The following is a 10,033-nucleotide window of genomic DNA, read 5'->3' as shown; positions in this document are numbered from 1 at the left end:
CCTTCCTATGACATCTGTTTTATAGTCTGCACTGAGCAGAAATATTACATAATAAGTAACACCTTATATTTCTAAAGCCCTTTAGTTCAAAAAATACTCTCGTGTATATTCTCACTTGATCTTATAGGGTGTTTTTAAGTTGATTTTTTTGTGGCCGGGACCGGTTTGGCTCAATGGATAGAGCGTCGGCTTGGGGACTGAAGGGTCCCGGGTTCGATTCCGGTCAAGGGCATGTACCTTGGTTGCAGGCATATCCCCAATGGGGGGTGTGCAGGAGGCAGCTGATCGATGACTCTCTCTCATTGATGTTTCTAACTCTCTATCTCTCTCCCTTCCTCTCTGTATAAAATCAATAAAATATATTTAAAAAAAAAAAAGTTGATTTTTTTGTGAAGGAGTTTCCCAGCTATTGGAGCCAGGACTCTGCATTTTTATTTCCAGGATCCACCCCTCCTCTCCTCCTTCACTCAGCTTCCTTCTGTTCGGTGTTAAAGTACTTCGTGGTTCTTTCTTTTTAAATGTGTTCTTATTGATTTTATTGACTAGAGAGGAAAGGAGAGGGAGAAAGAGATAGAAGCATCAATGATGAGAGAGAATCATTGATTGGCTGCCTCCTGCATGCCTCACACCCAGGCATGTGCCCTGACCAGGAATCTGAGCGTGACCTCCTGGTTAATGCTCAGCCACTGAGCCATGCCAGGCCAGGCCTTCATGATTCTTTATTTTAAAAAGAAATAAAGAAAGGTTAGCTGAATAATGCACCAGGCTCCTTGCTTACATCCCTTTGAAGTCAGAGACGTCATCAGTGTGTTGGCTTTGAGCAGATTTATTTTATTTAATCATTTGTTCATCGTTCTCCGCTTGCAGTAGAGTTTCGCATGCCCCACCATATGCTGCTCCTGAGATGCTCTGCACGTAAGTGAGAGCCTGGGGGGCCCAGGGTCCCCTCTCCTCCTCCAGCTCCAGCCCTTCCCCCATCCCAGGGAATGCCATCGCTCTCTGGGGGCCCAAAAAGGGATCCCAACTCACACAGGCCCAAACCCCAGGAAGCGGGGCCCGCGATCGCCCAGGAAAGCTGAGCCCTGGCCCACTGCAGCTCCGGGCTTCCCCGGAGTCTGGGGCGCTAATGAGCAGGGCTGGGCGGTAATTAAGACTGAGCTGCTCCCCATCACGCAGCGCAGCTGCAGCCGGCCAGGAGGAGGGAGGGGGGAGGCAGGGAGGGTGCCCCCAGCCCTCTCTTCCCGCTTGGAGCCTGCTCTCCAGGGCTCCCTTTAGAGCAGGAAGGGGGGTCAGGAAAGCCATAAGGTGAGGGGACAGCGATAGGAAACAGCTGCTGAGGGCCAGAGAACAAGCATCCAGATGCTAGGCCTGTGTTACTGCTCCCTCTCCCCGTGGGGTGCCCATGGGCCAGGCCGTGGTTTATCACAGGGGTCCTGCAACCAGCCTGGCACTACAGGGCCTGCAGCAAGCAGGCTGGGCCCTGGTCTGACCGGGAAGCGGAGGCACATTACCATCCACTGCTCACTGCACGCAGGTGTGGCGTTGTCTCTGGGGAGCCTGGGGCCTTCTCTGGCTCACACCCCAGATCCAGAGTCTGCCCTGCAGGGCGGTCAACAGCAATAACAAGTATGCAGCGGGGGACACAGCCACATTCTGGCGTTCTGGAGATCCACAGATCCCAACGACCCAGTCTGTTCCAGGAGACACGCCCTCTAGTGGCGGAGTCTATGATCGTGATTTTTTAAAGAACTCTATGGGCAACAGAGAAGGTTAGGATAGAGTGAGGAGAATTGTCTTGTGCGGTGGCATTCGAGGTGAGCCTTTAAATGGAACATGGATCTACCAGAAAGTTTGTTTTTGGCAAAGGGAATAGACTGAGCAAAAGCATGGGGCACGAAAGAGGCCAGTGAGCATGCAGAGGTTGTGGCGGGCCTGGCCCAGCACCTGAATGAGGACCGAAAGGATGAATCCTAAGGAAGCCTTCAGAGGTCCCAGGCCCAGCTGCCCACAGGCACCACTTCCGGCGCTGGGCAGACGGTCTGAGACCGGCCAGCATCTCCGGGGAACTGTCCCAACCCCGGGTGCTGAGCTGCGGGGGTCAGGGCCGAGTTGAGGGGCTGACGTAGAAAAGGCTGAACTGCAGGGAAAGGGCCTAGAACAAAAAAAGGAGGGGCTTGGTCCTGGGCTGGGTCCCGCACAGGGAAACAGTCACAGCTAGGGAGGAGCAGTGGTGCAGTGCGTGTGCCTGGGCTGCAGCCCGGCCTCATGCCTGGGCTGTCAGAGCACCGGCTGCGCTCCTGCCCTCTGCCCGCTGCTCTGGACGCACAAGGTCAGCGATGGTTCTGTAGGAGCGTAGCTAGGAGGTGATGTCAATCAACTCCCAGAGAGAGGCCCGCAGCACATAAGCCTGTGGGGGAAGGAGAGGTATCTGCCTGCTGAAGCAGCAGTTTCCGGGGAGGGCGGGAGAGGGCGGGGGTGTCTGCTGGATAAAAGAAAGCCTGGAGTGCTAGCCTGTTAAGTCACCCGCCTCTGGTCTGGTCAGTGCCCCTTCATGTCTTCCCTGGATGTGGATTTTCTGTATCTAACAAGCCCTTATTTTTATTTTATTTTTCTTTTTTAATATATTTTATTGTTGTTTTTTTTTTGTTGTTGTTTTTTTACAGAGAACAAGGGAGAGGGATAGAAAGTTAGAAACATCGATGAGAGAGAAACATCGATCAGCTGCCTCCTGCACACTCCCCACTGGGGATGTGCCCACAACCAAGGTACATGCCCTCGACTGGAATAGAACCTGGGACTCTTCAGTCTGCAGGCCGACGCTCTATCCTCTGAGCCAGACCAGTCAGGGCAAGCCCTTATTTTTCATTCTGAGTTTGTGGTCTTGTTTTCCGCAGCAGTGTGCCCGAGAGGCTTGGGATCTCTTGTGTGGTCCTGACTGGAAGGTCTGGAAATGAGACCCTCATGTGAGCTGTGCTCCCTGGGAGCTGATCTGAGGGCTAACAGGGTACCTGTGGGCACCCCCTCCTGGGCCTGCATGTCTGCTCCCCCAGGAAAAGGGGAAGGAGTGGAGAGCGTGTGTATGAGCTGGGAGGGGGGGCTGTGAGTCCGAGCCTCCCTCACACACCAGCAACAGCCGGCCCGTGTCCGTCCTCATCTCCGCCCCCGGCCTGGCAGGCCTGGGAAGCCGCTGGGGGAGGCCCGTTACTGCTGGGAGGAGCGGAGGCGGGATTGGAACGCCTTTTATTTCCAGTATCTCTCTTTGGAGTTTTGCATTTATAATATTTTCTATTTTTGAAAGAGTCATTTGGCTCTTTTTTCTTAGCATATTTTCCTTGGAGCAATAAAGGTTCTCGCAGCATGGAGAAGGCGGCATTTGATCTGAAGGAGCCGTGGGGAGGGAGCTCGGAGTGTGGGCACTGACCTTTCATAGCCACCCACCGGGGGCTGCAGGGGCCAGGGAGGTGGAAGCCAGGCCTCCAGCAATGAGGTTTAGCGCCCCCCACAGGTCAGTTCACAAGGGCAGTCTGGGTGACCACCTGGGACCGCGTGCATGCACGTGTGTGCCTGCCTGTGCTCCTGTCCCTCTCTCCCGGGCTTCTCTGGACGCCGTGGCCGAGCCCCTGTCCTTTCACTCAGCGGCCAGCTGTCCCAGTTCTAAGTCTCTCCCCCTCTCCTCGCAGCGCGGCCCGGAGCCGGCGGGCTGGACCGGAGGGAAGCGGTTGTTGCTGTTTTCCCAGCTCCCGCTCAAACCTGACACCCACGGAAAGGTCAGGCCCACGTGGTTCCTCATGCCCCTTCCCGGCCTGCCTTCGCTGTTACCATGACGACTGCGGGAATGGAAGTGTCCTCAGCCACCTCTGCTTCTCTGGTGGCCGTCCCCGGCCTTGTCTCAGAAAAGCCATCCTGCCCGGCATGCACGGGGTATAGGGCTTCTGGGAATACAGACAGACTCACAGACAGACACAGAAAAACAGATCAAGGCAGAGGCACCCAGACGGATGGAGATACAGAGAAACGAGTATACTGAGGGGCACAGAAAGTAGGAAGATGCAAGAGAGCGAGACGGTCACAGAACCATCGTGATGCAGGACTGAGGGGTGAATAAAGCAAAAGCAGAGTCTGAGAGGGAGATGATAAAGACAAAGAGACAGAGACAGACACAGGGGACCCATGAGGACACAGGGAGAGGGAACCCCAAACTCAGAGGAACGGAGCGGGCCCGTGCTGAGCAGGGCTTGTGTCCAGGAGCTTTCTTTTTGTCTCGTTCTCTCTGAGGTCTCAGCCAGGTTCTTCCTCCGCCTGGATAACCGTTGTCACCCTAGGACAGACCCTGGCGGAAGGCAGGGCTTTGGAACGTCTGGTCCATGAAATCATTTGGTCTGGCTCTGCCCAGGCAGCCACAGGCGGGACTCAAAATTCAATAAACCTGGGAGCTTTTTTCATAGCAACATAAATTTGCATTATGTGAATTATATTAAGCAAATGATGTTATAAATATCCAAATGGCCCTTGGCAGAACCAAGGCTCCTCACCGCTGCCCTAAGCCAACAAAGGTAAAACACAATCCCATCATCCACCAGCCCCTCCTGGCGCTTGGGAGGCAGCCGGTTCCTTTTTGCCCCAAACTCTTCCTAAACGTTGTTCTCAGCCTCACCTCTCCCAGGAGGTGAAATGGGCATCAGAACACGGGACGGGATGGTAAGCAATGAGGCAAAATTAGGGATCATTGAGTGTGAATATCAGAGATCATAAAGCCCTGGAGGTGATTAACATGAAAGTAGAGAGAAGGCCCCAAGTGGAAAATCAGTGAGTACCAGAGGAGTGTAGGGGTGAGAGGGTGAGAGGGTGAGAGGAGCAAAGGGAGGGAGAGAGACAGGCTCAGAGCTCTGACCAAGGCAGGGCAGAGGAGAAGTGAGGGGAGTGGTGGGCCAGCAGGGACTGGTCCCCCAGGTCTGGCCAGGACCCTGCCTCCAACATGAGAGCAATGATTTCCCATCTTGGAAGTGGCTCTGAGGCTCTGAGTGAGGTCTGTTGGGGTCTTTTGAGCTCTTGGTCATCCTTAGCTTTTTATTCTTAAGAAATAAGAATGGTCTCATTATTTCTTAAGAATAAAGACCATCCACAGGGAAAACTCTGAAGCCCATCTAGCTTTTGACTTACCCTGACCTTGACCACAGTGTGGAGGGGATAATGAAGCCAGCGTCCCTAATATAACATGTTCCAGACTTATGTGGGTCTGGAATGGAACAGGTGGCAGCCTGGAGGGCCCGCGGCCCTGGTCCCTCTGCCGACAGGGCCCAGGGAGGGAGCGGGGCCCAGAGGGAGACTTGAGCGCGAGAGAGTTCTGGGGGCAGTCAGACAAGGCCGTGCTGAACTAGCCAGCCTGGTGAGCACACGGGCCCAGAGCCTGGGCGTGAAAGTCACAGGTCCCACAGCCCTGGGAGATGGTGCTGGCCTGGCAGGAGAGGGACCATGGCAGATGTTGTTGATACCCACCTCCCTTTGGCCCCTTCTGGTCCCACTGCAGCTGCGGCAGACAGCTCTGGTGCACGCTCCCAGCTTCCCACCTCTCTCCTCCTCTGCCGGAGGCTCTCTCGGCCCCTAGAGGGCAGCGTGGAAGTAGTAGAGCTTAACCCTCCCGAAGGGCAGACTCCCACCAGTGAGAGGCGGGCACTGGTGGGATTATACTCCACGTTTCCCCATCACTCAATGGGAGAATCCTGAGCTGAGATCTTTCCGGTCCTCAGAGTGACCCCAGGGGGATGGAGCCCTACGCCACGCACCCTTCTTTGTCTCTCTCCCTGCTCCCTCCTTCCTGCTCTCCCCACAAAGAAAACCCCGTCCACACGAGTCCTTGTCACAGGGAATGCTCCATATAAAATAGCACAAGAGGAAACTCCATATAAAATAGCACAAGAGCTGTCTTGTGCTCTCCCAGCCAGTGTCTGCCCCTCAAGGCTGTGCTGAGACAGAAGTGTGAGAGGGCTGAGCCTCTGACAGCTTATTGGCAGGTGATTGGGTGTTTACGGGAAGGGGTCATTGTCATCTCGGAGGCCAGGGCTGACTTATTAGAAGCAAGCCCGGGGGGATCTCCGATGGACAACCACAGACTTTCATAACTGGAGAGGACCTTGGGGGGTCCCCTGATCTAGCTTTCTGTGCAATGCAGGAATCCCCTTCACAACCTCTCTGACACCTGCTTAAACACCTCCAGTGACAGGGAACTCACTGTCTCTTATAAGGCAGCCATACCCGGGTTGGGGGCTCAGTCCCCAGTGTGGGGCGTGCAGGAAGCAGCCGATCAATGATTCCCTCTCATCACTGATGTTTCTATCGCTCTCTCCCTCTCCCTTTCTCTCTGAAATCAATTCTTTAAAAAAGCATAGTAGGACAGCATGAAGGGAGAAGAGAGTCTGTCTTTTGGGGAGGAGAAGAACCTTTCCCTCAGAACAGTCTGTGACACACACTCTTGGGAAAGAGAGATGGGGAGAATGGAAGGTGAGCATTAACCTCACACTGACGCACAGCAGGCCGCGCATCGATGGCTCTCCTGAAGCCTGGGGAGTGCGGACTGGAGGCGCTGAGAACCACTGTCGTTCCGGTCTGGCCTGTAGGCGGCAGCACTGCGCAGCAACAAAGAGCCTGGGCTCTGGAGAGAGCGAGGCCTGGCTCTCGGTGCCGGCACTGTCACTTGCTAACCACCCAGCGCTACCTTGTGCCATATGGGGAGCATGCTCCGTGCTCCCCACGCTCTCTCACTTCATTCCAGGCTCCAGGGCTCCTTCCAATGCTTCCATAGCACTTCACCGCCACGCGCATGTGGCTGTAATCTTCAAATATTTCTTCTGCCCCATTTCCAGTCTCTACCTTCTGGGACTCATATTGCACGTTTATTAGATTGTTTCATATTCTCCCTCAGCTTGTGGAGGCTTGGTTTTGTTCTCACTCCCACCCCCCACCTCCCTCCTCCCCACACCCCACCCTCACACACATTTCTCTTTCTGTTTCCGTTTGGATTTCCGTTGACCTTTCTCACGTTCACTGGTTCCTCCGCTGTGCCTACTTGTTCAAAAGCCTATTAAAGGAATTCATCTCTGATATCATGGCTTATTTCTAGCATTTCCATTTGACTTAATTGCCGTTTCCACATCACTACTAAAAGTCCACATCTGTTTATGCAAGTGGCCCACCTTTCTTCACTCGACATACTGGTCTTATTATTTTAAAGTCCCTGTGCTATCTGTGGCTCTCGTTCTACGGATTTCTCTTTTGACAGCGGAGTGCTGTTTTTTCCTTTCTTGCCTTTTAGTGTGTTTCATAACTTTTTTTTTTCTTTCTAAAGCACTTATTTTATTTTTTAAATAAATTTTTATTGTTCATATTATTACAAATGTTGCTTCCCCCCCCTCCACCATTGCTCTCCTCCACCAGGTTCCCACCCCATCCTCTGCCCTTTCCCCACTCCCCATTGTCCTCATCCATAGGTGCACAGTTTATGTTCAGTCTTTTCCACATCCCCCTCTCCCCTTTTCCCCAAGAATCGTCAGTTCACTCCCCTTCCATACCTCTGATTCTATTATATTCAACAGTTACTATTGTTCATCAGATTTTTTTTTAATTTCCTTGGTTTTTAGATTCACTTGTTGATAATTACATATTTGTTGTTCATAATTTTTATCTTTATTTGCTTTCTCTTCTGAAAGAACCCCCTTCAGCAATTCATATAATTCTGGTTTGGTGGTGATGAACTCCTTTAGCTTTTTTTTTTATTAGTGAAGCTCTTTATCTGGCCTTCAATTCTGAGTGATAGCTTTGCTGGGTAGATTATCTTTGGCTGTAGGTTCTTACTATTCATCACCTTGAATATTTCTTGCCATTCCCGTCTGGCATGCATGGTTTCTGTTGAGAAATCAGCTGACAATCATATGGGTGCTCCTTTATAGGTAACTACCTGCTTTGCTCTTGCTGCTTTTAATATTCTCTCTTTGTCTTTTGCTCTTGGAATTTTAATTATGATTTGTCTTGGTGTGCTCCTCTTTGGATTCCTTTTGTTTGGAGTTCTGTGCGCTTCCTGGACTTGTAAGTCTAATTCTTTCACCAGGTGGGAGAAGTTTTCTGTCACTATTTCTTTCAGTATGTTTTCAATATCTTGCTCTCTCTCATCTTCTGGGACCCCCATAATTCTGATGTTGGTTCGCTTGAAGTTGTCCCAGAGGTTTCTTACATTATCTTCAATTTTCTGGATTCTCTTGCCTTCTAGCTTCTGCGGAGGAGTGTCTTCTGGCTCTTTATGTTCCAAATCTTTGACTTGATTCTTGCGATCTTCCATTCTGTTTTTGGGACTCTGTATAATATTTTTTTATTTCAGACAATGTATTCTTTATTTTTTGTTGATCCCTTATCATTTCTTGTTGATCCCTTATCATTTCTTGTTTATCCCTTATCATTTCTTGTTGATTCCTTATTAATTCTAGTTGATCTCTTTTCATATCCTCATAGGTTTTATCGATCTTTTCTAGGAAATTCTTGAAAAACCTTCTAAGCGTAGATTTGAACTCTATAGCCAGTCGCTTTTTGTCCTCCATTTCTTTCATTTGTGATCTGTTTCGTTGTCGCATTTCGCAGCTACAGATGGGGTGGAATTTCAGGCTTCTGTCAGCCCCGCCCTATGCAGCTCCTGAGTCTCAGTATTCCCCAGAGTCCTTCAGTACTCGCTGCAAGTGCCTCTGAGAGAAAGGTGCCCTCGATTTTCGCCTGCTACCAAACAGTAGGCTCTCCCCCAATGAGCCCGGTGTTGGGGTTCAGTTCAGTTGGAAGTGGAGTTGGAGGTGGCGTTCAGAGCAGTCTGGAGCCCCCGTCTCCTTCCCCCCAGGGCAATTCCGCTGCACAGCTGACTGTCCCTAATCTGCGCGCCTCCCGGACCTCCTTTCGCCGCTCCCCCGGGGTTCCGCCTTACAGCCCAGCTCCCTGTGGATGGCAGTCAGAACTGGGGCCCAACGCAGTCGGAGTTTTATCTCCTTCCCGCTAGGGAACGCCAGCCAGGCACTCAGCAGCCCTCCTCTCCGGCTCCGTCCTCTCCGCATGCCGCGTGTCTCCATACCTTAGGCTTTTACAGCTCCTCCGCGCTTCCTTCTGGTTTTCTCCTTGCTTCTCGTTGTAGATTTTCCAGTCAGTCAACTTTCCTGTAGTTCTGGGTAATGTCCATTTTATATTTTAGTTGTATTTTATTGAAATTGTTGTGTGCAGCTGCGGCTAGGTGTTTACCTAGGCAGCCATCTTGGATTCTCTCATGTTTCATACCTTTTTTACGGAATGCCCATCACGTGTAGAACAGCAGAGATGGAGGTAGAAAGTATTTGTGCCTGGAAGTGGGCGTGCCTCTTCTGTCAGCTGGCTGGTCTGGGGAGTGTTGAGTCAACCTAGTGAGGGCTCAGGCAGGGTTGGGTTTTGTTGTTATCATCACCTCAGTGCAGCACAGGCGTCGAGTTTCTCTGGTAGTGAAACTTAGAGTGGGGACCGGGGCGTCAGAAGGTTTTTCTGTGTTCCTGCTCCACCCTCCACTCTCCATCCATCCCTGCAGGCCTGCCCTCCCCCGGGGTAGGCCGCTGTTTGATGATGGGCTCCTGGAGGCGCAGGGCAGGGAGGCCGAGGGCCTGTGTGTCTGTTCCCCTGGTTCAGCTTGTCTGAGGCAGGCCCCCTGCTCCTGCGCTTCAGGAGAGGGGCTTTCTCAGGACTCCTGGCCCTCCTCCCTGAGACAGCCAAGCGCAGCCTGTTCTCTAGGGTGGGCTGGGGTGGCCAGAGTGCCCTGCTCTCTCCCCAACAGGGAAGACCTTTGCTTGAATCTTCAGCCCAAGAGAGTGTCCTGCTTCTCCCCTGGGGGTAAAGGGTTCCTGTTTCTGTTCTTTCCCCAGAAGCAGTGGGTCTTTGCCTGTGTTCAAGGAGCTTTTCACCCTCACCCAGAAGCAGCTGAGCTTTGCTTTTATTCCCCTCCCGGAAGCAAGAATTTGCCCCTCCCCCAGTGGTTTAAGGCTTT

At 52.2% G+C, this 10,033-nt stretch overlaps 1 protein-coding gene across 1 annotated transcript in view; it reads left to right on the top strand.

Moving 5' to 3' along the window:
• The first annotated feature begins 2,249 nt into the window (after positions 1-2,249).
• The window catches only part of RAD51 (RAD51 recombinase), a 139,556-nt gene continuing 131,772 nt past the window's right edge, over positions 2,250-10,033 (top strand). Inside the window, exon 1 of the mRNA XM_084904879.1 lies at positions 2,250-2,261. The gene's annotated coding sequence lies outside the window, so the exon portion shown is untranslated. The remainder of the gene's footprint in view (positions 2,262-10,033) is intronic.

Source organism: Pipistrellus hanaki, assembly GCF_964339955.1.
Source record: "Pipistrellus hanaki genome assembly, chromosome: 1".
In the NCBI taxonomy this organism is placed as follows: Eukaryota; Metazoa; Chordata; class Mammalia; order Chiroptera; family Vespertilionidae; genus Pipistrellus; species Pipistrellus hanaki.
Note: the sequence above shows the minus strand (reverse complement) of the source record. Positions and strands in the feature narration are given on the sequence as shown.